The 27,176-nt window shown below is 40.3% G+C and overlaps 1 pseudogene; it reads right to left on the reverse strand.

Annotated features, from left to right (window-relative positions):
* Positions 1-14,918: 14,918 nt before the first annotated feature.
* Positions 14,919-27,026, reverse strand: LOC120232380 (annotated as a pseudogene).
* Positions 27,027-27,176: the final 150 nt, after the last annotated feature.

Below are 27,176 nucleotides of genomic sequence, written 5' to 3' on the forward strand. Positions count from 1 at the left end.
ATTTTGTTTTTTTATCCATTCTGCTACCCTGTGTCTTTTGATTGGGGCATTTAGTCCATTTACATTCAGTGTTATTATTGAAATATATGGGTTTAGAGTCATCGTGTCCTTTGTGGGATTCATGCTTGTGGTAGGGTCTCTGGTACCTTGCGTTTCTTGCAACATTTTCCTCATAGAGTCCCCCTCAGGATTTCTTGTAGTGCTGGTTTAGTGGTGACGAATTCTTTCAATTTTTTGCTTATTCGGAAAGACTTTTATATCTCCTTCTAATCTGAATGACAGGCTTGCTGGATAGAGGATTCTTGGCTGCATATTTTTTCTGTTCATCACATTGAAGATTTCCTGCCATTCCTTTCTGGCCTGCCAAGTTTCAGTAGATAGGTCTGTCACCACTCTGATAGGTTTCCATTTGTATGTTAGGGCCCTTTTATCCCTAGCTGCTTTCAGAATTCTTCTTTGTCCTTATATTTTTCCAGTTTCACTATGATATGTCATGCAGAATTGATTCAAGTTATGTCTGAGGGGAGTTCTCTGTGCCTCTTGGATTTCAACATCTGTTTCCTTCCCCAGATTGGGGAAGTCCTCTCCTATAATTTGTTCAAGGACTCCTTCAGCACCTTTTCCTCTCTCTTCCTCTTCTGGAATTCCTATCATATGGATATTATTCCATTTCATTTTATCACTGAACTCTGGAACTCTCCTTTCGTGTTCCTGTATCAGTCTATCTCTCTTATTCTCAGCTTCCTCTTTTTCTATAATTGTGTCTTCTAAATCACTTATTCTCCTTTCTGCCTCTTCAATCTGTGCATTGGACGCCTCCATTTTATTTTGCATCTCATTTATAGCATTTTTTAATTCATCACAACTATTTTTAAGCTCCATAGCCTTTGTAGCAATAGTTTCTCTGATGTCTTCCATGCCTTTTTCAAGCCCAGCGATTAATTTTATGACTATTATTCTAAATTCTTGTTCAGTTAATTTGCTTATATCTGTTTTGAGAAGTTCTTTAGCTGTCAATTCTTCCTGGAATTTCTTTGGAAGAGAGCTCTTTCGTTTTGTCATTTTGGTTTGCTTTCTATCTCTTGTTAGTTTTAAAAGCTTGTTATGCACTCTTCACCTGTGAGCGCTGTTGTACCAAAGAAGGCTCTTTGACTGTCCAGGGCCTGTCCGTTCAGAAAGTGTTCTTTGAATGGTGCCTCTTGGTCTCTCTTGTTGAGACCTTGGTTATTTTATTTTCCTTATTTATTTATTTGGGACTCTCCACTATGTGTACTTTGGCTTGTTTCTTGAGGTAGCCCTGGAAAAGAAAACAGACAGACAAACATACAGGGAACAAAGGCACACAAACACACAGACAAATCCAACAAACACGCAAATCGAAAGGGAAAAAGAAAAAGAAAAGAGAAAAGAGGATGGAAGGAAGGCAAATATTAAAAATAAAAATACATAAAAAAGAAAAAAGAAGAAAAGAAAAGGTAAAAGAAAAAACCCAATAGACAAAGAACAGTCTAAAGCATATAACCAGATTTCCCAGCTACAAATAAATAGCTGGGTGTATGCAGTGCTGTTGGAAGAGCATCGAGAATGACAGGGCGGGGATGAAGCAAAATTGGAAATGAGCAGGCAGAAGGAATAAGAGGCTTATTTCAAAGAGAGAAAGGGTGGAATATGGTTGGAGAGGAGGCGAAAGAAATGACGATGATGCTACTCAGAGGAACTATATAGTCTGATTACTCCAGAGAGAAAGAGATGAAAAAGTAGGTAGGTGTAGAATTTACATCTAGAGAATGGATTAAATGTGACTGTCTAAGCAAGCCAGTGACCAGAGTTAATCAGGGCAGTGCCCTAAAGAGGGCAGCTCTTTAGCGGGGATGGCCGTGGTTTGGCCCAGTGAGTCCCCAGGGAGTCCTGCTTTGGCGATTGTGGAGAGAAAAGTGGTGGCGTCCCGGTCCCTTCTTGAACCAAGCATTGCAACTCACTCTTTTGGGTGTGTAAACTCCCTGTGCCGCGGGTGTAGCCAAGGTGGGCCATGCTGTATATCCCAAGCCAGGCCTCATTTCCAGATCTCAGTCTGTGAGCTCCATTGAAATTGCCCAAAATATAAACTCGCAGACGAGCCCCTCAGGGCAGTTTCAAGCCTCTCACCTTCCCCCTGGGGATCGAGCTGGAAGCCGCTGCTCCAGTCCCCTCCAGGTCCGGCTGGCAAGTGGGGAGCAGTTTCCCAGGGGGTCGCCTGGGATGAGTACGTCCCACCTAGGGTCAGCTGGAGAGCAGGAAACTGGGTCCCTCTGTGTCCTGAGCAGAGATTTTTCTCTTCTACAGCGACAGAGACAGTGACTTGAGCAGTTTCAGCCACTCTTTTTTCCCCCTAGACTCACTGCGGTTCCGTGCAGAGGGGGATCCCCCCACCCCCGTCTCCAGTCCCGGCCGATTTTATCTTCCCCAGTTCGCACTCACGCTGTAAGGTTTTCTCAACAGACTCTGTCTCCTTTTCCTCCCAAACTCCTGGATTCTGTAAGGGTTCCCATGGCTTCAGGCCTTCTCCGTGCGAGATATGGGGGCGAGTGCAATGTACGGAGCTCCCTACTTCTCCGCCATCTTGCCTCCCTCTGTTCTTTATGTATTTTGGAAATGTTCCTTCATCATGTATGTGTTTTGCAAACACTTTCTCTTAGTCTGTGACTTGTCTTTTATTCTCATAACAATACCTCTTATTGAGCAGAAGTTTTAAATTTTAATGAAGTCCAACTTACCTACTTTTTCCTTCATGGATTATGCTCTTTGGTGTTGCATCTGAAAAGTCTCACCTAGTTGTTGTTCTGTGTTATCTTCTCGGAGTTTTATACCTTTGTCTTATACCTTTGGGTTTTGCGAAAAGCGTAAGGTCTTTAAGATTCCTGTGTTGGCACATTGATGTCCTGCTGTTTCAGCACCATTGTTGAACAGACTGTCTTTGAAACATTGGATTGCTGTTGTTCCTATTTCAAAGTTGGCCTGACAATAATTTTCTGGGTCTGTGTGTCTATTCTTTCACCAAAACTGTGTTGTCTTGGTTATGATTGCTTTATAGTAAGGCTTGAAATCGGGTAGTATCAGTCTTCCAAATCCATTCTCTTCCTTCAGTCTTCTGTTGGCTATTCTGGGTCTTAGTCTCTCTGTATAAACTTTAGAATCAGTTTATTAATGTTTGCAAAATAACTTGTTGGAATTGTTATTAGGATTGCATTGAATCTAGAAATCAAGTTGAGAAGAACTGATATTTTGACAATATCAAGTCTTCTTATTCATGAACATTGTCTCCATTTATTTAAATCTTCTTTGATTTCTTTCATCAGAGTTTTCCTCATATAAGTCTTATATATTTTTTGTTAGATTTATACCTATTTCTTTTTTTGTCATGGATATAAGTGATATTATGTTTTTAATACAAATTCCAGGTGTTTATTTCTGGTATATAGAAAGCAATTGACATTTATATATTAACCTTGTAGACCACAACCTTGCTATAATGGCTGATTAGTTTCAGGAAATTTTGCCCAGTTTTTGGGGGGATTTTCTACATAGAAAATCATATCATCTGCAAACAAAGACAGTTTTATGTCTTCTTTCCCAATCTGTATCCCTTTTTTTCCCTTGCCTTATTACATTGCTAGGACTTCGAGTACCATTTTAAAAAGGAGGGGTAAGAGGGGACATTCCTGCCTTGTTCTTGTTCTTGGTGGGAAAGCTTCTAGTTTCTTACCATTGAGTATCATGTTAGTTATCAGTTTTTGTAGAACTTCTTTGTCAAGTTGAAGAAGTTTTCCTCTATTCTTAGTTTGCTCAGAGTTTTTTTTTATCATAAGTGAGTGTTGGATTTTGTCAGATATTTTTCTGCATCTGTTGATATAATCATGCGAATTTTTAGCCTGTTGCAGTGAATTACATTCATTGGTTTTCCTTCCCTTTTTCTTTGTTATTTTGACAGACTTTATATGAAAAAATATAAACCCTCTAAAACAAACATTTCAGGTTTTGGCTGACACATCATTCATTTATTTGCTTTGCTGAAATGCCTTCAACTACCCCTCAAATAAAAATTGCATAAAATTCCCAGACAAGCTTGAGCACAAGCTGAGACACAGCCCTTTAGAAATGTCCCAATTTCTAGAATTAAAATAAACAACAAAAATCATCAAAATTAAAACTAGAAGAGTTAATTCAGGTTACAGGGTCATAGCTTTTTTCTTTTCTCTTTTAATTTGAGTGTAGTTGACACACAATGTTACATTAGTTTCAAGTATACAGCCTAGTGGTTTGGCAAGTTCATACATTACGCCATGCTCACCGCAATTGTTGGCAATTGTAGCTACCATCTATCACCAGGCAGCACTATTATAATATCACTGACTGTATTCCTTATGCTGTGCCTTTTATTCCAATGAATTATTCATTCCATAACTGGATGTCTGTCTCTCTCACTCCCTTTTACCTATTTTGCCCATCCCCCTACCTTCCTCCCCTCTGGCAGCCATCAATCAGTTTGTTCCCTGTTTCTGAAGATCTGATTCTGTTTTTTGTTTGTTTGTTTATTCACTTGATTTTTGATAGATTCCACTTGTGAATGAGTACTTGTCTTTCTCAATCTGATTTATATCACTTAGCATAGTACCCTCTAGGTCCATCCATGTTCTTGTCACTGGCATGATCTCATCCTTTTGTATGGCTGAGTAATATTCCACTGTACAGTGGAGTTATCTATGGATAGACACTGGCTTTGCTTCTACATCTTAGCTATTGTAAATAATTTTGCAGTTAACGTAGAGGTCCATATAACTTTTCAAATTAGTGTTTTTGGAATTTTTTTGGTAAGTACCCAAAAGTGGAATTATTGGATTATATACTATTTCTATTTTTAACTTTTTGAGGAACCTCCATACTGTTTTCCACAGTGGTTGCACCAATTTACCTTGCCACCAATGGCACATAAGTGTTCCTTTTTCTCCATATCCTTGCCAACACTTGCTATTTCTTATGTTTTTTATTTTAGCCATTCTGATAGGTACAAGGTGATCTCTCATTGTGGTTTTAATTTGGATTTCCCTGATGATTAGTGATTTTGAGAATCTTTAAGTGTCTTTTGGTCCTTTGTATGTCTTCTTTGGAAAAATGTATGTTCAGGTTCTCTGCTGAATTTTAAATCAGATTGTTTCTTATTTTGGTGTTGATAGAAGTTCTTTATATATTTTAGAGTTTAACCATTATTGGATATATCATTTGCAAATATCTTCACATTTTCAGCACATTGCCTTGTTGTTTTGTTGATGGTTTCCTTCACTGTGCAAAAGCTTTTTATTTTGATGTAGTCCTAATAGTTTCTTTTTGTTTTTGTTTTCCTTGCCTCATGAGGCATATCTAGAAAAATATTGCTACAGCTGATGTCAGAGAAATTACTGCCTGTGCTCTCTTCTAGGATTTTTATGGTTTATGGGTCTCATGTTGGGTCTTAATCCATTTTGAGTTTATTTTTCTGTATGGTGTAAGAAAGTGATGTAGTTTCATTTTTCTACGTGTAGCTGTCCAGTTTTCCAGCCCCATTTATTGAAGAGACTGTCTTTTCCCCATTGTATTTTCTGGTCTCCTTTGTCATAGATTGATTGACCATATAAGTGTGGGTTTATTTCTCGGCTCTCTATTCTGTTCCATTGATTGATGTGTCTGTTTTTGTGCCAGTACCATACTGTTTTGATTACTACAGCTTTGTAATGTAGCTTGAAATCTGGGATTGTGATACCTCCAACTTTGTACTACTTTCTCAAGATTGCTTTGGTCATTTGCAGTCTTCTGTGGTTCTGTACAAATTTTAAGTTTACTTGTTTTAGTTTTGTGGAAAATGCTGCTGATATTTTGATAAGGATTACATTGAATCTGTGGATTGCTTTGGGTAATGTGGACACTTTAATTATATTAATTCTTCCAATCCATGAGTATGGAATATCTTTCCATTCGTTTATGCTATCTTCAGTTTCTTTCACCAGTGTTTATAGTTTTCAGAGTACAGGTCTTTCACTTCCTTAGTTAAGTTTATTCATAGGTATTTTATTCTTTTTGGTATAATTGTAAGTCAAATTTTTTTCTTAATTTCTCTTTCAACTTCTTTGTTACTAGTATACAGAAACACTACCAATTTCTGGGTATTAATTTTGTGTTCTGCAACTTTACATGTATTACTCCTAGTAGTTTTTTGATGTTGTCTTCAGCATTTTTAAATACAATATCATGTCATCTACAAATCATGACATTTTACACTTCTCAGTTTGGATGTCTTATATCCTTTCCTTGTCTAATTGCTATGGATAGGATTTTCAGTATTATGTTGAATAAAAATTGAAAGTGGACATCCTTGCCTTGTTCCTGATCTTAGGAGAAAACCCCTCAGTTTTTCACTAGTGAGTATAATGTTAGGTGTGGAGTTTTCACATATGGCCTCTATTATACTGAGGTATGCCCTCTCTAAACTCACTTTCTTAGAGTTTTTATCATGAATCGTTGTTTAATTTTGCTGAATTCTTTTCTTGCATCTATTGAGATGATCATACAATTCATACGATTTATATCTTTTGTTTTATTCATATCAATTGATTTGCAAACATTGAACCATTTTTGCATCACTGGAATAAATCCCACTGGATGGTGGTGAAACTTCCTTTAATGTATTTTTGAATGCTATTTGCCAATATTTTGTTGAGGATTTTTGCGTCTATGTTCATATTGACCTATAGTTCTCTTCTTCTTCGTCGTCGTCGTCGTCGTCGTCGTCTTCTCCTTCTCCTCCTTCTTTCTTCTTCTCCTTCTTCCCCTTCTTCTTGTGGTGTCTTTGTCTGTTTTGGTATCAGGATAATGCTGGCCTTTTAGGATATGTTTGGCACTTTTCTTTACTCTTCTAATTTTTTGGAATAGCTTGGGGAAAATAAATATTACCTCCTCTTTATTTTTTTAAAATGTTTTATTTATTTCTAGGAGAGAGAGAGACAGAGTGAACAGGGGAGGGCAAGAGAGAGAGGGAGTCACAGACTGAAACAGGCTCCAGGCTCTGAGCTGGCAGTCAGCACAGAGCCTGACGCGGGGCTCAAACCCACGAACCGCGAGATCATGACCTAAGCGAAAGTCGGACGCTCAACCGACTAAGCCACCCAGGAGCTGCTATTACCTCCTCTTTAAATGTTTGGTAGAATTCACCTGTGAATCCATGTGGTCCTGAACTTTTTGGGGATTTTTTTGGTAGTTTTTACATTTTTATTGGATTTTGTTACTAGTAATTGATGTGTTAGGATTTTCAATTTCTTCCTGATTCAGTTTCAGAAGATTTTATACTTCGAGGAATTTACCCATTTCTTCTGAGTTCTCCAGTTTGTTGGTATACAGTTTTTCTTAGTGTTCCCTCATAATCCTTCATATTTCTGTGGTGTCAGTTGTTAGTGTTTCTCATTTCTGATTTTTTAATTTGAATTCTTTATTTATTTATTTTTCTTGGTGAGTCTGGCTAAGAGTCTATCAATTTTGTTTTATCTTTTCAAAGAACCAGTTCTTGGTTTCATTGACTTTTTCTATTGTTATTTTAGTTTCTATTTCATTTATTTCTACTCAGATTTTATTATTTCCTTCTTTCTACTCATCTTGAGCTTTGTTTGTTATTCTTTTTCTAGTTCCTTTAGGTGTAAGATTAGATTTTTTATTTGAACTTTTTCTTGTTTATTGAATTAGGCTTGTATGGTTATATAGTTCCCTCTTAGAACTGCTTTTGTTGCATCCCAAGGACTTTGGACTATTGTATTTATATTTTACTTTGTCTCTTTGTATTTTTTAATTTCTTTTTTTGATTGCTTCATTGACCTATTGGTTGTTTAGCATCATGTTGCTTAGCCTCCATGTGTTTGTATTTTTTCCGGTGTTTTTTACTTCTGATTTATTTCTAGTCTCATGTCACTGATTAGAAAAGTTGCATGGTATAATTTTAATCATAAATTTATTGAGGCCATTTTTGTGTTGCAACATGTGATCTATTCTGGAGAATGTTCTATGTACACTTGAAATAAATATGTATTCTATTGTTTTTGGATGGAACGTTCTGTATACATTTGTCATGTGCAACTGGTTGAATATGTCATTCAAAGACACAGTTTCCTTATGGACTTTCTGCCTGGATCATTTATCCATTGTGAGAGGTTAAAGTTTCCTACTATCCGGGCGCCCGGGTGTCTTAGTCGGTTAAGCGTCCGACTTTCGCTCAGGTCATGATCTCGCGGTTCGTGGGTTCGAGCCCCGCGTCGGGCTCTGTGCTGACTGCCAGCTCGGAGCCTGGAGCCTGTTTCAGAGTCTGTCACTCCCTCTCTCTCTGACCCTCCCCTGCTCATGCTGTCTCTCTCTCTCCTAGAAATAAAAAAAAAAATAATAATAAAAATAAAGTTTCCTACTATAATTGTATTATGATCAACTTTTCTCTTTAAGTCCATTAATATTTTCTTCATGTATTTAGGTACACTAGTGTTGAGTGTTTAGGTGTTTATAATTGTTATAATCGCCTGTTGGATTAATCCCTTTATCGTTATGTAATGCCCTTTTTTTGTATCCTGTTATAGTTTTGTTTTAAAGTCTGTTTTGTCTGATGAAAGTATTCCTACTTTGGCTTTTTTTTTTTTTTTTTCACTTTCATTTGTGTGGTAAATGCTTTTCCATTTCTTTACTTTCAGTCTGTCTGTGTCTTTTAGGTCTGAGGTGAGTCTCTTGTAAGCAGCATATAGATGGGTCTTGTGTGTTTGTCTTTTTTAATCCATTCCACCACCCTCTTTATTGTAGCAGTTAGACCATTTATATTTAAATCAATTGTTGATAGATATGTAGTTATTGTTATCTTGTTATTTTTTCTAAGTTATTTTCATAGTTCTTTGTTCCTTTCTTCTCTTGCTGTCTTCTTTTTGTGATTGATGAATTTCTATAGTGTTATGTTTAACTTTCTCTTTCTTTTTTGTGTATCTATTATAGGTTTTGGGTTTGTGGTTACCATGGGGTTCATATATAATTTCCTAAGTACATACCAGTCTATATTAATTTGATGTTCATTTAAATTCAAAATGTTTATTTATTTTTTGAAAGTGGGGGAGGGGAAAAGAGAGAAGGAGAGAGAGAATCCCTAGTAGGCTCCTCTCCCGGAGCAGAGCCTGATGCATGGCTTGATCTCATTACCATGAGATTGTGATCTGAGCTGAAATCAAGAGTCAGACACTGAACTGACTGAGCTACCCAGGCACCCATATGTTCAAAACACATTCTTGAAATTTTTTCTATTTTTTCTTCCCTCCATATTTAATGTATATATTGTCATATTTTACATATTTGTATTCATAATTCTCTTACATCTAATTATGGCCATTTCTTTTCTACTTCTTGAAGAAGTCCTTTTAATATTTATTTTAAGTCTGATATAGTGGTGGTAAACTCCTTTACTTTTTGTTTGTCTGAGAAAAATCTTGATCTCTTCTTCAAATATGAATGATAATCTTGCCAGATAGAGTGTTCTTGGTTGTAGAATTTTTTTCCTTTCAGTACATTGAATATATCAAGCCACTCTTTTCTCTTAAAGTTTCTATTGAAAAATCAGCTGATAGCCTTATAGGTTTTCTCTTATAAGTTAACTTTTTACTTCTTTCTTGCTGCTTTTAAAATCCTCTGTCTTGGGCACCTGGGTGACTCAGTTGGTTAAGCGTCTGACTTCGGCTCAGGTCATGATCTCATGGTTCATGAGTTCAAACCCCGCCTCAGGCTCTGTGCTGATGGCTCAGAACCTGGAGCCTGCTTCAGATTCTGTGTCTCCCTCTCTCTCTGCCCCTCCCCCACTCATGCTCTGTCTCTCTTGCTCTCTTAAAAATAAATAAACATTAAAAAAATTTTTTTAATTCTCTTTCTGTAACCTTTGACATTTTAATTATGATGTCATGGTGTGGACCTCCTTTGGCTCATCTTCTTTGGAGCTCTCTGCATTCCTTGAACACATGTCTATTTTCTTCCCTAGGTTAGGAAAGTTTTCAGCTATTATTTATTCAAATAAGTTTTCTCTCCCTTTCTCTCTCTTTTCTTTCTCTTCTTCTGGGACCCCCATATTGTGAATGTTCATTCACTTGATATCATGCAACAGACCCCTTAACCTACCCTCAGTTTAAAAATTCTTTTCTCTTTTTCTGTTCAGCTTGAGTGCTTTCCATTACCCTGTCTTCCAGATTGCTGATATATTCTCTTGTATCCGGATAGTAGTATGCTTTTTATTTGTTATTGAATTTTTCCATTCTGATTATTTCTTTTTAATACTTTCTATCTCTTTATTAAAAGTCTTACGGAGTTCTTCCACTCTTCTGTCCAGCCTGGTGAGTGTCTTTCTGATCATTACTTTAAATTCCCTATCAGGCATATTGCTAATCTCTGTTTCATTTAGTTCTTTTTCAGAGATTTTTGTCCTGTTCTTTCTTCCAGAGCATACTCTTCTATCTCGCCATTTTTGCTTGACCTTCTGTGTTTGTGTCTATGGATTAGGCAGAACAGCTACTTCTCCTAAACGAAGGAATGGTTTTGTATATGGTCATTCTCTATGTAGACTATGTGCTTGGTGACTTTTGCTGGCTGACTGGACCTATGGCTGGCATAGGCTGGAGGTCCTAGACTTTTCCACATAGTGGACACCCTGTCAGGAAGGCTAATACAGAAGTGGGTGCAGGTGAGGGTGTCTTGACATTCACTGGTTTTCAAAAGTTGAACCAGCTGTGCATACCTGGCATACATCCCACTTGATTGTGGGGCATAATTCTGTCTTTTACATGTCTGGAATCAATTTGCTAATATTTTGTTGAGGATTTTTGTATCTGTATTCGTGAGAAATATTGGCTTGTAGTTCTCTTTTTTGATTTTTATTTATTTCTGAGAGAGAGAGAGAGAGAGAGAGACAGTGTGAGCAGGGGAGGGTCAGAGAGAGAGGGAGACACAGAATCTGAAACAGGCTCCAGGCTCTGAGCTGGCTGTCAGCACAGAGCCCAACACGGGGCTCGAACCCACGAACCATGAGATCATGACCCTTGGTGAAGTCGGACACTTAATGACCGAGCCACTCAGGTGCCCCTGTAGTTCTCTTTTTCATAATGTCTTTGTCTGCTTTTGTTATTAGGGCAATGCTGGCTTCATAGAATGAGTTAGGAAGTATTCCTTCTGCTTCTATTTTCTGGAAGAGGTTGTAGAGCATTGTTATAATTCCTTCCATAAATGTTTGACAGAATTCGCCAGTGAATGCATTTGGGCCTGATATTTTCTGTTTTGACAGGTATTAATTATTGATTCAATTTCTTTCATAGACATAGTCCTATGTAAGTAAGATATTTCTCCTTGTCTGAGTTTTTGTAGATTGCATCATTCAAGATTTTGGTCCATTTCATCTATATTACCAAATTGTGTACATACATGTGTTCATAATTTTTTATTGTCTATTTTATATACATGGGATCAAAGCTCAGGCTCCTCTTTCATTTCTGACATTGTGTCTTTTCTCTTTTTCTTAGCCTGGCTAGATGTGAAAAGTGGAACCAAATTCCCTAAAATGTTTCTTCTAGAAACACATGACTCTTTCTCTCAGTTAAGAAGCTATTTTTTTAGGATAAGCTTGTAGAAATTTCGTTTTGTGAAAGGCTCACAGAAAGGAGTGATCAGTATACCCACTTTCTAGACTGTGACAGAATTCCTGAGGTAAAAGCTGCTTCACTACCAAGACATAGAAATTCTGATGAGACTGGAACCATATTCCAAATTTTACTGCATAGAGAATTCTAGATCGGTAGCATTTTTCTGTAAACACTTTAAATATTTCACTCCACTCTTTTCTTGTTTACATGGTTCCTAAAGAGAAGTTATAATTTAAAAAAAAAAAAAAAGAATGACATTCTTACATTTGTTGCTTCTTAGAAAGGTTTTTCTCCCTTTGGAATCTTTCAAATTCTTCTCTTTGTCTTTATTTTTCTGTGGTCTGGATATATGCCAAAGTGTGGATTTTTGGTATTTATCCCATTTGCTGTTTTCTGAGCTTCCTTGGTCTGTGGTTTGATGTCTGTCATCAATTCTGGAAACTCTTGGTCATTATTGCTTCAAATATTTCTTCTGTTCTCTCTTCTTTTCATTCTCATTTCTATTATGTACATGTTACACCTTTTATAATTGTCCCCACTTCTTGGATATTTTGCTCTGTCCTTTTCATTTGTTTTTCACAATATATTTCAGTGTTGGAAGTTTCTATGAACATTTCTTCAAGATCTTTGATTCTTTCCTCAGTCGTGTCCAGCTTATTGATGAGCCCATCAGAGGCATTCTTCATTTCTATTATGGTGTTTTTGATCGCCAGCATGTCCTTTTGATTCTTTCTTTGAGTCCCCATCTCTCTGCTTACATTAACCGTGTTCTTGCATCATGCCCATTTTCCCATTGGAACTCTGAGGACATTAATGATAGTTGTTTTAATTTCCAGCCTGATCACTCCAACATCTCTGCCATATCTGAGTTTGGCTTTAGTGTATGCTTTCTCCTCAAATTGTTTTTTTTTGTTGAAAGCCAAATATGATGTACTGTATAAAAGGAGCTAAGGTAAATAGACATCTAATGTGAGGTTTTCTGGTTATGTGGCTAGGTGTTAGACTGTGTTTTCTGCTCACTGTGGCTGTAGATATTATAAGCAAAAATTTTCTCTTCCTTGTTTTTGTCTCTGCTGTTTTCCTCGGGTTTCCCTGGAGACTTTTTCTGAAATAAGATCTGGGACATGCAGTTCTTTCTGTTCTGTCCCCCTGTGATTCTACAGAAGTCCTGCTGATGAGGTAGTAAGCTGTTCAGGGGAGGGATGCATTCTGTAGTCCTAGGATTAGGTCTCAGTCTTTTAGAGAGTGTGTGCCTCTGGGTTGTGATCTTTACAAGTGCTTCTCAGTTATGGGTCCTTGTTTTGTTTTGTTCTGTTTTCGCTTTAGATGAGATAAAAATGCTAGACTTGTCTGTAATGAGGCATTTCCCTTCTCTTGCATTGGTTAGACTCTGATAAAAACCCTAGTTGGTTAGGCTCTTGCAAAATAGGTTACCTTGAGGGCAGAGCCTGTGAAAAGAACAGAATTATCTATGCCTTCTTCACAGTGGTTGTTGTTTGCCAGGAGCAAGAGGAGCCTTTTCTCCAGTCTTCACTGAGAGAGAGTCTGGTAAGGCTCTTGGAGGCAAAACTCAACAAAAAGTATGGAGCTGCTCCGCCCCCCCCCCCCCCCCCCCGACTAAAACTGGATCACCCTGCAATTTTTAAATCTCAAACTTGCCTACATTGAGCCTCCAGCAATTCATCCATTACAGATTAAGTTTTCCCATTCTGGTACTGGTCCTCGTGGGAGCTGCTTCTCCTGGGATTCTGCTTTGATAAATTGTGATATTCTGTATCTAACTGCCTGTCTGTTGAGTTGCAGGGGATGGGGTGTGCGGCAGTGTTTTTCCCTGTGATCTCAGTTCTCTGGAGGATCTAAGAAGAATTGTTGATTTCAGCTGGTCCAGTTTTTTTCTTATGGTGAGGTTAGCATTGATGACCTAACACTAATTTTCCTTATTTTTTTTAAGTTAGCATAACTTTTTTTCTTTAAAAATTTTTTTTCACACTTATTTATTATTGAGAGACAAAGAAAGACAGACCATGAGCATGGGAGGGGCAGAGAGAGGGGGAGACACAGAATCTGAAGCAGGCTCCAGGCTCTGAGCTGTCAGCACAGAGCCTGATGCAGGTCTCTAACCCACAAACCGCGAGATCATGACCTGAGCTGAAGTAGACGCTCAACCGACTGAGCCACCCAGGCATGCCCATATTCTTTTATCTTAACTGTGCTTTATGTATATTCTAAAGACTATGGGATGGCTTATAAAACTGATTGTGTGCAGGTTTTTGAGATGGAAATTAGATGTTAGAGCCTTGAAGAGAATGAAGGAAGAATGCTCTTCATATGGGCTCTTACAGTAACTGTGCCCATCATCCCACTGGACCAGGGATTTCCTGCTGGTGACGTCAGAAAAGGGAATTATCACAGGTTCCACATTTATCTTCATCTTGTTGAGGAAGCATACCGGTCTTGGAATAAAGTCAACATTCTCCTGCTTCTAAATTCTAAAGTAAGTTTACTACATGGCATAAACGAGTGGAGTATTGAGCAACAGACATATAACAATAATGTTTTTTAAAAAATAAAAAAAAAATCTTTGGTTCATTTGTTTTTGAGAAAGTGAGAGAGCAGGAGAAGGGCAGAGAGAGAGGAAGAGAATCCCAAGCAAGTTCCACACTGTCAGTGCAGAGCCCAATGTGGGGCTTGATCTCATGAACTGCAAGATCATGACCTGAGCCAAAATCAGAGTTGAACACTCAACTGACTGAGCCACACAGGCACCCCCAGGCAATGTTTTTAGCAATCCACAGATACGTCTGTTATTTTACACACCCCTTTTCATGACTTCCAGTGAAAGCCAACATTGTTTGACTCCGTGAAGGCAATGGGCATGTTGGGTGAGGGAACCAGAAGTTCTATAACACACAGTAAATGCACATCTGGTTTGAAGAGCAATCTCAGCAATCTGCAGCAGTGGCAGTGGTGTGTCTGAGGTGGTAGAACTATTTTACATGGACCAATTTAGGACGACACAGATAGGTATCATCTAGCATTAGGATATAGCTGCAGGGTTTTGTGAACCATTCCTGTTTGTAACTTTAGCAAACTGCTGTTTTTCCTAGGGCATTTTAACATTACTCCTTAATTAACAGATCAGATAATAAGGCCAATACGCACAACTTCCAATGAAAATCCTGTTGCAGCCTAGACAGTACAGCGATGCAACGTTAGAAAACTTTAAAACTGCAACTCTCTTTGGATCCCCCAAGTCTATCTGTACTCTTCTTCAAACAGGCCTTTCCTCAGGGGTCAGAGTCACTTTCACAACAGCTGAGATTCCATTCTGTCCCAAGATGCAAGGGACACTAAGGAAGACATCACCTTTTATTCCATAGAGATCCTAAGTCATGGTAGAAACTGGATGCACCCACATAAAATTCTTCATTATACTTTCTGCCAAAGTTTCTGCCAACTTTCAGCCCAGATGGTTCCGTGGCCCAGGATGCGTAGCCGTTCAGTTTGATCACCTCGTAGGCTCTGTCCCCCACCTGTTTGTGAACCCCTTTCCATTGTTCCTTAGATGCATCTGTGCTTAAGTCAGAGTGCAGAGTTTTCACAGAGGCACCAGCAGCATTTACTCCACTCCATACAGGCACCCGAGAGTCTTCCCAAGGATCCACGCATGATGAAGCTTAACGGGGGAACCCCCAGCCTTTCCCCCATTAGATAATGGAGCCAGGCTGAATCCGGATTGCAGCCACTTCCAATAACATGGTTTTGGGGAAAGCCACCTAGCTCCAGAGATCCACTGGACTGGAAACAACAAGTAACTTGCCGTTTGAACTGTTTGTTGTTGTTGTTTTTACAATATTAGGAATGATAAATTTAAAGATGTTCATGGTATGCTGGACCAAATTAGGATGGTTTCCTCCCTCTTGCTGATGTGCCCCAGCCATGCCAATAACCAACTTAGAGTTTGTGGTTCCGTTATGGCCTTTGCCAGGGACAGATTTTGGTGTTTTAAGAAAAAGGCTGCAGTGCTGGCGAACCATCACCTCGCCTTTCGGTTTGTCTTCCACGACGTCAGCAAGAGCAAGTTCACCTGCCAAGCCCTTCATTAAGATAGTGATGGCACAGGCCACGCCAACAGCACCAACCCCAACGAATGTAATCTTATTCATAAGGGTGTGGTCTTCCTTAAGAAGGTGATGGAGGTTCTGAATCAGCTGATCCTTAAGAGTTGCCAAATTGGGGCACCTGGGTGGCTTGGTTGGTTAAGCTTCTGACTTCAGCTCAGCTCATGATCTCACGGTTCGTGGGTTCGAGCCTTGCATCGGGCTCTGTGCTGACAGCCAGCTCAGAGCCTGGAGCCTGTTTCAGATTCTGTCTCCCTCTCTCTCTGACCCTCCCCTGCTCACCTCTCTCTCTCTCTCTCTCTCTCAGAAATAAATAAAACATTAAAAAAAAAAGAGTTGCCAAATTGGACGTAGAATCAGAAGGAACTGGGAGTGCAAATCAGGTGGGTGTTGGTGGCATGTGGCATTGTGTCTGGACTTGGTGGCCGCGGCTCCGGTACTCTGTCATGTCTGCATTTCTGTTATGAAAGTTGAGAGATTTACGCAGTTTGCAATTCAGATGGAGTGCCACCCCACCTTGGCTCCAGCTTGTAGACCTGTGAGCAAAACCAAATTCCTCTTCGAGAAGCACGGGCCAGCGTTTGATCAAGACTCCACACCTCTACACCATAATACGTAAACAAAGTGATTTTGGGCCTAGGAAACAATACAGTGTCTGCTTTTACAGCTGTAGCAGGAGGCTGATAATACTCAGGAGAAAGGCCAGATTCTAAGCAGCATAAGCTCTTGGTATGAACAGTGGGCTGTAGTAGCTGAAAAATGTACTCCCCCAGGTAATGAACACAGTGACTTCCTGAATGAAGTAAACAGGGAATTGAGAGTTCTGAAACAAAACTGATTTTTGGGATAGTTGGAGGTTTTGTGGAAAAATACATTTTATTTTGAAGGGAAAGATGGGAAATCAAGATAATAGATATACAGGGTATACTTTTTGGTTTGCTGCCTTACTAAGTGGTGTCTATTAAACAACTCAGTAGTTTATTGGGTGAAGCTGATTAGCCACAATCAAGTTTTGGTGTCAGAGCTATACCACAAACAAGGACTGGAAACTATGCACAGCAAGCGGTCTGAGCCACTTCAGAGTTGAACCTGAGCAGAGTTGCCTAGAGCAGAATTTCTACCTTTTGTAGCTTCCTTCTCAGGGTTCCACTGGGAGCTTGGCAAGAGCAGCTAAAAAGTGTGAGTAACTGTCATTCATGCCTCCATTTCTCTCAGCAAAATGATTTAATTAGACTCAATTATAGGCATAATTCATGTATCTTTGTTCTTTCTAAGCCCCTTTCAATATTGCTTTGGCTGCTAATTGTAATTTGCTTGGGTTGAAGAAAGAGGTTAATGCTGGGTAAACATACTGAGTATCCTTGTTTTTATTTAGTAAATATGCAGCTGATAAAGACATCCAGTAATTAGGGAGACTGCACTTTAGGTACGTCTGCCATGGAAGAAGGAGATTTGGGCAATAGTAAGTCCATAAAATTAACAAGAGTCACTATTGTTATATTCTTACTGGCCCATCATGAACTAAATTCTTATTTCTTGGGCGACCTGGGTGGCTCAGTCAGTGAGCGTCCAACTTTGGCTCAGGTCATGATCTCGCGGTTCGTGAGTTTGAGCCCCGTGTTGGGCTCTGTGCTGACAGCTCAGAGCCTGGAGCCTGCTTCGGATTCTGTGTCTTCCTCTCTCTCTGTCCCTCCCTGGTTTGCGCTCTGTTTCCCTCTGTCTCTCAAAAATAAATAAACATAAAAAAATAAATTCTTATTTCTTCATGTTTGTTGAGGGTGCCATAGGTTACACTGTTTCTTAGCCTGCATTGATTCAAATGAAACTGAATGCTAAGTTCTTTACTAGGTGAATACATGGTAAAGGAAAGAAGAGAACTGACATTTTTCTGCTGAATTCCCATTATCTATAGATCCAACTCACTGTCCCCAACCTTACATACCTTAAAGCCAGATTTTGTACCATTTATCTACTATAAAGCCTTTGATAGCTCTTTATTATCCACAGAATAACTCCTATAAAAGCAAATTTGGTGAAAGAATTCAAGCCTTTCACAATCTGGCCTGATTTTATCTCCATAGAGGCAGAACATTTTTATTAGGGTGTAGTCATATTAATCAATGGCTTTTTTTAAAACACTGCATGTTTCCCCGTATCTGCCATTGTTTGTTCAATCAATTCTTTGAGTGTGTGTGTTTCCTCCCTGAACTTAGAGAAATATTTCACAAAAAGCAGGACTTTGAAAAAGAATCTAAACAATGGAAAGAAGGAAGGAAAAGATTTAAGAAATTTTTTCCCTTTTATTTTCTTCTTTCTTTCTTCTTGAACTGAAGTACAGTTGACACACAATGTTACATTAGCTTCAGGTGTACAACATAGTGATTCAGTAAGTTTATACATTATGCTGTGCTCACCACAAGTATAGCTAAGGCCTGTCACCATGCAGCACCATTGCAATAATATTGACCATATTCCCTATGCTGTATCTTCCTGTGGCTTCCTCTTTCAGTAACTGGAAGCCTGTAACTCTCACTCTCCTTCACCCATTTTGTACCTCCCTCCCCTCTGGCAACCACCAATTTGTTCTCTGTATTTATGGCTCTGTTTCTGCTTTTTGTTTGTTCATTTGTTATATTCTACATGTAAGTGAAATCATACAATATTTGTCTTTCTCTGACTTATTTCACATAGCATAATACCCTCTAGGTCCATTTATGTTGTTGCAGACAGCAAGATCTCACTCTTTTGTATGACTAATATTCCATTATATATATTATAGAATATATGAATATTTCATATATATACATATATGTATTTAAATATACACACCACATGTTCTTTATCCATTCATTTATCAATAGACACTTGGGTTGCTTCCATATCTTGGCTATTGTAAATAATGCTGTGATTAACATAGGATAAGGGTGTATATATCTTTTCAAATTAGTGTTTTGTTTTCTTTGGGTAAATACCTGGTAGTGAGATTACTGGATCATCAGATCATTTCTATTTTTAATTTTTTTTTAAATGTTTTATTTATTTCTAGGAGAGAGAGAGACAGCACGAGCAGGGGAGGGTCAGAGAGAGAGGGAGTCACAGACTGAAACAGGCTCCAGGCTCAAAGCTGGCAGTAAGCACAGAGCCCAAAAAGGGGCACGAACCCACGAACCAAGAGATCAAGACATAAGCGAAAGTCGGACGCTTAACCGACTAAGCCACCCAGGCGCCCCTCTATTTTTAATTTTTTGAGGAACCCTCCACACTGTTTTCTACAATGGCAGCACCAGTGTACATTCCCACCAATAGTGCACAAGGGTTCCTTTCTCTCCACATCGTCACCAACACTTTTTATTATTTGTTTTTTTTTTTTTATTCTAGTCATTCTGACAGGTATAAGATGATATCTCATTGTAGTTTTGATTTGTGATTCCCTGATGGCAAGGGATGATGAACATCTTTTCATGTGTCTGTTGGCCATCTGTGTGTCTTCTTTGGAGAAATGTCTGTTCATGTCTTTTGCCCATTTTTTAATTGGATTATTTGGGTTTTTTGGTGGCTCAATAGAATCTATATATGAGCATTCTGGGTGTACCCAAACCTTCTCCTAATCTTGCTGTGTTCACTGGGGCTTCCCTCTTGGTTTTCTTATTTGCACAAGGACCTGAGACTTCCATGAACTTAAACTCAGTTGACCAAGGTTCTGGTGCTTTTCTGCCTAGCCTTGACCATCACTGTTCCCAGAAATTATGTTCCCCAAGAACTGGTTGAGATTTTATTCTTTTTTTTAAGTTTATTTATTTTGAGAGAGAGAGAAAGATTATGTGAGTGGGGGAGGGCAAGAAAGAGAAGAAGAGAGAGAGAATCCCAAGCCGACTCTACACTGTCCACACAGAGCCTGATGTGGGGCTCAAACCCACAAACCATGAAATCATTAGCTGAGCCAAAATCAAGAGTCAGACACCTAACTGCGCTGCCTAGGTACCCCAATAAATGCATATTCTTTTTTTAATGCTTTATTTATTTTGAGAGCAAGAAAGATGGAGAACAAGTGGGGAGGTGCAGAGAGAGAGGGAGACATAGAATCTGAAGCAGGTTGCAGGCTCCAAGCTCTCAGCACAGAGGCCAACATGGGGCTCAAACTCACAGACCACGAGATCATGACCTGAGCCAAAGTTGGACACTTAACCGACTGAGCCACCTGGGCACCCCTAAATTCATATTCTTAATATGTTACCATTTTTATGTGTCCTGTATAGCTGAGATTTTGTTTTTAACCAGATATACCACTACCAATCACGATACCGCCATGGTTCTGTTGCCGTTCTCTACCTACTGAATTGGACTGCCTTTGATACTAGCACAAGCCTAGATCAGTCCTGGGGCCACTACATATTCTGGACCCTGCCCATTAGGGGGTCAATCCTATGTCCAGGTTGGTTTTTTAATAGATCATTTTGCCCATGGTAGATTAGCCTGCTGTGGATACAACCAGCATGAAAGGAGTTGGTGTCTACTCCAGACTTTGGAGCTGACTTTACCCCCTTGTCTATCTGACCCTGAGCATTCCTCTTTAAAAAATATGTGGAAAGAAAACAAGATATTTCTTTATAGGCTGGTCAAATATTAGGCAGGGGTCAACCTCACTTTGAACTCTTTCTCTCATTTTATTTTAACTTGTCTTTAATGAGGATGTATAATAACCTTTAAACTATTTTAGATGTACGAGTAGCTTAAAAAAATCTGTTTTGTACATTTCAGGTATCTTCAGTTTTCCACAACTGTCATTCAAAATCCTTTCTGATGGGTTTTAATGTTTTTGTTGTTGTTGATAAGTGTATCCCTTTAATCATTTGCATTGTACAGCCAAGCTTAATAGACAGGCTGAAATTCTAGGCGTTGAGTCTCCCAGGTGGCTCAATAGGGACTCAAAGAGATATACAAGGGATACTCAAAGAGGGATATACAAGGGATGTGTGTCCCCACGGGGAACATTGCGGTTAGGTACAGTGATTTTTTGATTGAGGAGTTGCGGATTCAAATGTGTCTGAGTTAGCTAGGGACTTTAATGCGTTTCAAATGCAATGCACAAGTGCCTGGGTGGCTTGGTCCCTTGAGCGCCTGACTCTTGATTTTAGTTCAAATCAACTCTTTTTTTCCAGAAAAAGAGATAAAAAGAAAAGATGAACACCATTTGGAAGAGCCAAAGAAACCTCTGAAAATAACCTGTTGCAGAATTTGAAAGAAAATCACTTCTTCAGTTGGCTGCAAGAAGGCATGGGCCCAGTGACTGGGTAGAGAAGTCATCACAATGGTCAAGATGAAATTTTAACAGAGTAAAAGGGAAACATAACAAAAGGAGACAAGGTGAACCTGAATAAATCATCCAACTTCTACACATTTGCATCTATTTCTAGACTGTTAATCTGCCATTGGTCTGTCTCTCCCGGTGCTAGTAACATACTCTTTATTGTAACTGTGTAATATATCAGTATCTGGTAGGGACAGGCTTCATTGTTCTTCAGTATGCATTTATGACTTGAAAGTATTTCTCAGCACAATACAATGAAAGGGAACCTCTCTATTCTGATAAAGGACCTCTAGCAGAAACCTGCTGCAAACATCACATTTAATGGACATTTTTCAAAGCACACCCTTTAAAGTTAGGAATAAGACAGAGATGCAGGCTCTCAGTGTTTCTATTCAATGTTGTTATAGAGGTCCTAGCCAGTAAGACAATAAGAGAACTAAACGACAGAAGGATTTGAAAAGAAAAAATAAAACTGGCATCAGGTGACATGGTTAAAAGCACAGGCATTTGGAGGGAATCTGCAGATTAACTACTAGAACCAATGAGTGCTCACCAACCGTCCTGAGTACGGTCAGGTGATCAAAATATCAAAAGCAGGGGCACCTGGGTGGCTCAGTCGTTGAAGCATCCAACTTCAGCTCAGGTTATAATCTTGTGGTTCGTGAGTTCGAGCCCTGCATCGGGCTCTGTGCTCACAGCTCAGAGCCTGAAGCTGCTTCAGATTCTGTGTCTCCCTCTCTCTCTGTCCCTCCCCCATTCACGCTCTGCCTCTCTCTCTCTCAAAAATAAATAATAAAGCATTAAAAACATTAAAAAACACATATCAAAACCAGTTAGGTTCCTATACAATCAGGAAGCATAACTTTTGAAAAGTTTCCATTGATAATAACAACATAAACTATAAGATACTCTTAGAGTTTGGGGTGCCTGGGTGGCTCAGTTGGTTAAGTGCCTGACTTCGGCTCAAGTCATGATCTCGTGGTCTGTGGGTTCAAGCCCCACATTGGGCTCTGTGCTGACAGCTCAGAGCCTAGAGCCTGTTTCAGATTCTGTGTCTCCCTCTCTCTCTCTGCCCTTCCCCAGCTCATGCTCTGTCTCTTTGTCTCAAAAATAAATAAACATTAAAAAAAAAGATACCCTTAGAGTTTGAGGGGGCCCAGGTAACACACTCTTACCTCTCCCTCATACCTGGGGGCTTGGAAACAGTTGAAAGGTGCACAAAGTCAGAAAGAGAGACATCAAAACATAAGTAGAGACTTAAAAGGAAGTGAGGGATTGAGACTTGGTCGTATCTAGGGAAAGAGATCTTAAGTAGAGGGGACAGAGAGTGTGAAGAGTCCTAGGTAGGAGCACGTGTGGTGAGCCGGAGCAATGGTAAGGATGCTGGTGTGGCAGGAATGGGGGGTGGGGAGGCAGCAAAGTAGTTGTGGTCAGGGAGGTCAGCTGAGGTGAGGAAGGTGCCCAGGGACTCAACTGATCGATCAGTCAACTGATAGATCATATCGGGTCTTGCAAGCTTGGTGAGAGAAAGTGAGAGGAGGAAAGCCTTTACATAAGGTTTTTGAGGAAAAGTGTCATGACCACACTTTTTCCCTAACAGGCTTCTTCGGACTGGTGGGGAATGAACTTTAAGGGGCCAGAGGGGAAGCAGGGAGCCTGGTGAGAAACTGTTGATGTAGTCCAGGTGAGAGAGATCACTGACTACATTTGGATGGTAGATGTGGAGATAGTAAGAAATTGTTGTATCAAACACCAGACAGTGATTCATGCAAATAATTTAAATTGGCATGAGTGCTAAAAAGGAAAAAAAAAAGTTACAATGCTCAAAATGAACATATTAGGGAAAAAGTATTTGCTGTAATCTGGCTAAGAATGAACAATGTGCTACCTAAAGAGCTCATTACATCTGATGGGAAAACATGAAGTCCATGACCGTTAACGTGTCCCCTCTGCTCATCTTTGTGAACTGAATGATATCCATTCACACCCTTCAACACAGATTCTGGACAACTATATTGACTTAGAAAAATCCAGTGACATTCAGAGAGAAAAGGGAAACCTTTCAAAATAGATAGAATTGATTCCCTGGGCCAGAAAGGGTCATGCTTCACTTCTGAGAAAACAATTCCCAATACTTACAAGTTAAAGAACATAAATAGCAGATCTAATTCAATCTAGATGCTATACATAGAATTTTCCATCTAGATTTAAAAATATTCCCAATGGAATATTTTGTATGTCAAGGATCTAGAAAACGGAAAGGGAGGGCACACTTGTGTTGCTGGTTCCCAACTGGTTGAGATGAGGACTGGCAGATACCGCACTGGCCGGTAGAAGGGGGTAGGAGGCAGGACCAAAGAAAAAGAGAGGAAGGAGAGAAGTCACAAATTAGCTACCCAGACGTGGGGCTAAGTTCTTGGGAAACACCTCAGGGGGCTCTGAGACATCTTTTTTGGGGAGATTTTGCTGGAAGGTGAAATTGTTCTCTTAATAAATTTCCCACTCAAAGAATAATTTTGAAAAGTAGAGTAAAACACCACCGAAAATGAAGGTCATATCTAGAGAAGCTTGGAAGCTTGCCGCCCAAGTGGGTGGCTCAGTCGGTTAAGTGTCCGACTTCGGCTCAGGTCATGACCTCGCGGTCCATGGGTTCAAGCCCCGCATCGGGCTCTTGTTCGCCTCTACAGGTGGTGTGAAGGTGTAATTGATACCGATAGTATCTGTACCTGCCTGGTCACAAAAGGCCTTCTTCCCACTTAAAAAGGAGGCATGAGGGGCGCCTGGGTGGCTTAGTCAGTTAAGCGTCCGACTTTCGCTTAGATCATGATCTCGTGGGTTCAAGCCCCGCGTCGGGCTCTGTGCTGACTGCCAGCTCAGAGCCTGGAGCCTGTTTCAGTCTGTGTCTCCCTCTCTCTCTGACCCTCCCCTGCTCACGCTGTCTCTCTCTCTCTCTGTCTCCTAGAAATAAATAAAAATATTAAAAAAAAATGAGGCATGAGGCAGGTGCGTGTAGTACAGAATCCATTTATGAGTCTAGGGCAGGTAGAGAGTCATGATTAAATCCTTCTTGGCTTCCAGCTCACTCACTTACTAGGCGTGTGAGCAACCACAGCAGCCTAACTCCTTTGTTTCCAGCTTTTTGTTGTGAATGTTACATGTTTAAATCAATATATAGTGCTTAGAGCACTGCTTTAAAAAGTCTTTATTATAATTAAAATTAGCTATGGAGAAGAGAGGTGGCACTTACAGAGTCGGCCCTAAAAAAGCCAGCAAACAATATATATATATATGAATATATATCATGTAAGTAACAGATGTGTCATATATAAGGATACACATGTTATTTATAAGATAATGTAAAAATTATATGGGTCAGGGAGTCAAGAGAAATGGAATCCTACGTTTGGGCTTATCTCTCAAATATCCCTGCAAATGTGCTGTCATCATCTGGCAGGAAATCAAAATTAACTGTGAACAGTGGTCTTGATTTCATATCGTTTCATTTGAATGGCATTGTTTCTGATTTGGGCTGCCACCAAAAAAGAATTGAGAGAAGAATCAAGTTGCCTTTGAAGACAGGAGCACGATGATGGTAATGAAGAGGAGACGTAACTACAGGAAGGCCTTGAAGTCCACTGGTGTTTATGCCAAGACGTCCTTCCTAGACGCCAGATTTGGACCGCTGCCCTGTGCACGGGGCTTCACTTCCCTGGCTCATCACAAGCAACAGAAACAGACCTGCGTGATTGTATAAATGGGTGGAGATGATACTGGAAGCCCTGTGTGGTTGCTGGGGCTGCCAGAGAACTAACCGTGTCCCTGCAATGCCGCACCCCCTCTGTGCCCTCCGTGCCCCTCGGCCAACACTGCCAAGGCCCGGCTGCCGTCCCCCACTGCTGGATGGGCTGTCTTGCCACTGGAATTTTAGTACTTGATTTATATCAGTGTGGCTCTGTTGGTCAAGCTCAGGCCACCCGTCCGCCCCAGCTGTGCAAAGGAGCCTGGGAAGACAGGGATCACAACTTCTCAGAGATGTTTTCCCTACGACAGTCACAAAATAGGGAATTCCTCACACGGAGGGGTTCCAATGCTGGGCTTTAAAAAAACAAAACAAAACAGAAAAGTGACCCTCCCAAAATGTCCACAGCACATAAGGTTTAAGATGCAGAATTTGGTTAATTGCCGTCAAATTCAGAACATGGCAAAAGTTCCCATCAAACTGTTCAAATCCATGGCAGCTGGTAAAAAAGCAAACAAACCCAGTCTACAGTGAGAAACGATGAGCCTTTTCCTTAATTCTGCGTTGGTGTTCATATAAGTTCATGAACAGCCATCCGTGTCCCCTCGTTGACTGTTGTTGCCATGTGTGTGAGGGAAAACTGCCAAACACCCTGTGAATCGGGCTCTGATCAAGTTCCACTCAGATCTCAGTGGGTGGTTGTGGGAACCTTGAACATGGGGTTCAGGGAGAGTGAACATGGGGTCAGCGCGCTTGAAATGGCACTGCATGCAAATAAGAAACAAATTCAAAGGCCAAACTGAAAGAGATTTTCTTCCATCTTCACATGTTGTAAACAGACATCTAGATGTTTACACTATTTGCAAAAGAAAAGAAGTCCTTTGCAGAGCTACCTGCTGAGCATTGACCCCGTGTCAACCAACGCATTTACAGCGCAGAAAATAAGGACGCTCGAAATAAATCCAGATGGTTCCGGGCCGCATCTACGCATCTTACAACAATTAAAATGGGAGATGAAGAGGGAAATAAAGACAAAGTATGAGTCTGTAGAAAGGCAAACTATTTAAGCGAGCTGACGTTTGATACCATGCGGACTGTCCAGCTGAGCAGACCTGTTATACAGGGTGTCTTTGTTTTTGTTTTTCCCAATGGAAGTGGGTATGTAGATGCCTCCCACAAACCTTCCCACGATTTGTGAGATGTCCCAGGGCACTGCCCCTCCACTGGGTGATCAGCCAACTCTCCTAAAGTTTAACAAAATCTCAGTCCCAGAAAGGCCTCCCAGACCCTTTAAACGTGTTCCCTTTGCTGGCTGCCCGCAGCTGACTCATGTCAATGGTCACTTGAAGTCTATTTTCCTTGTTGTTTACCCAAGGGCTGGAGATGTGTCTTTCAGATGGCAGATTGTTTGAATGTTGGCTTATAACAAGTCATGTCAATCAGTTTGCACTTCAAATACCCTGGGTGCCAGCTGAACTAGAGAAGAGTTAACTTTTGGGGTGAGAAGCCTTTATGGTATTTTTTGGGGGGAAAACAATTTTATTGGCCTTAAACAAAACCCTGTGCTTTCAAAAAGAGGAAGCATTTTTTTCAGAACCCAGCAGTAGAGAGAAAACACTGGAATAATTCAGTTTGGCTACTTAGGCCTGGGGTTCCTCAACAAACGTGATAACAGAATGTAAATATTGATATCCAGCTGTCAGCCTATTGGCCTTCTTCACAGAGGTTAGGAGAACTTGGCCTCTCTTGCTGAGAGCTGGCTAAGGGCAGCCAGCAAATTCAGAAGAGAATGTATTTATCAGGTTTTTTCCCTTCTGAGGCTTAAAACCAAACCAAACCAAACACACACGGAGGAAATACAGGGCTTCCTCCCCGGTGGGTCTTCTTAGCCCTATTGCTACCTCTCCATCTGTCGCGGTTGCGAGGGACTGAGCAATTGGCCCTTTCTGAGCATTTTCCCAAGAGGTTAAATTAGACTTTGGCGGGGAGTACCTGAACCGACTCATCTGTAAAGCACAGAGCTTGACCTCGAGAGCTGCAAGCTCATGGCCGGCCTCCTTGCCTCCCCCCCGGGTCCCCCTGCTCTTGCTTAGGGCCCACTGAGGTCCGCCTTCCCCTTTACAGCCCGAGTAGTGAATCTTCCAGGATGCCAGCCCCATCATGGCGGCCTGTATTTAAGGCTCTCTGACTGGGTCCATGCTTAGCAGAATCTTTTCCTTTGGTTTATACTCTGGCAGGACACAAAGAAAATACTGGGTGAAGGTAAATGCGGTGATGGAACGAAACAGGAAAGGGGAGAAAATGGCTGCAGC

This window comes from Hyaena hyaena, unplaced genomic scaffold (assembly GCF_003009895.1).
Source record: "Hyaena hyaena isolate Hyena2069 unplaced genomic scaffold, ASM300989v1 scaffold_72, whole genome shotgun sequence".
Taxonomy (NCBI): domain Eukaryota; kingdom Metazoa; phylum Chordata; class Mammalia; order Carnivora; family Hyaenidae; genus Hyaena; species Hyaena hyaena.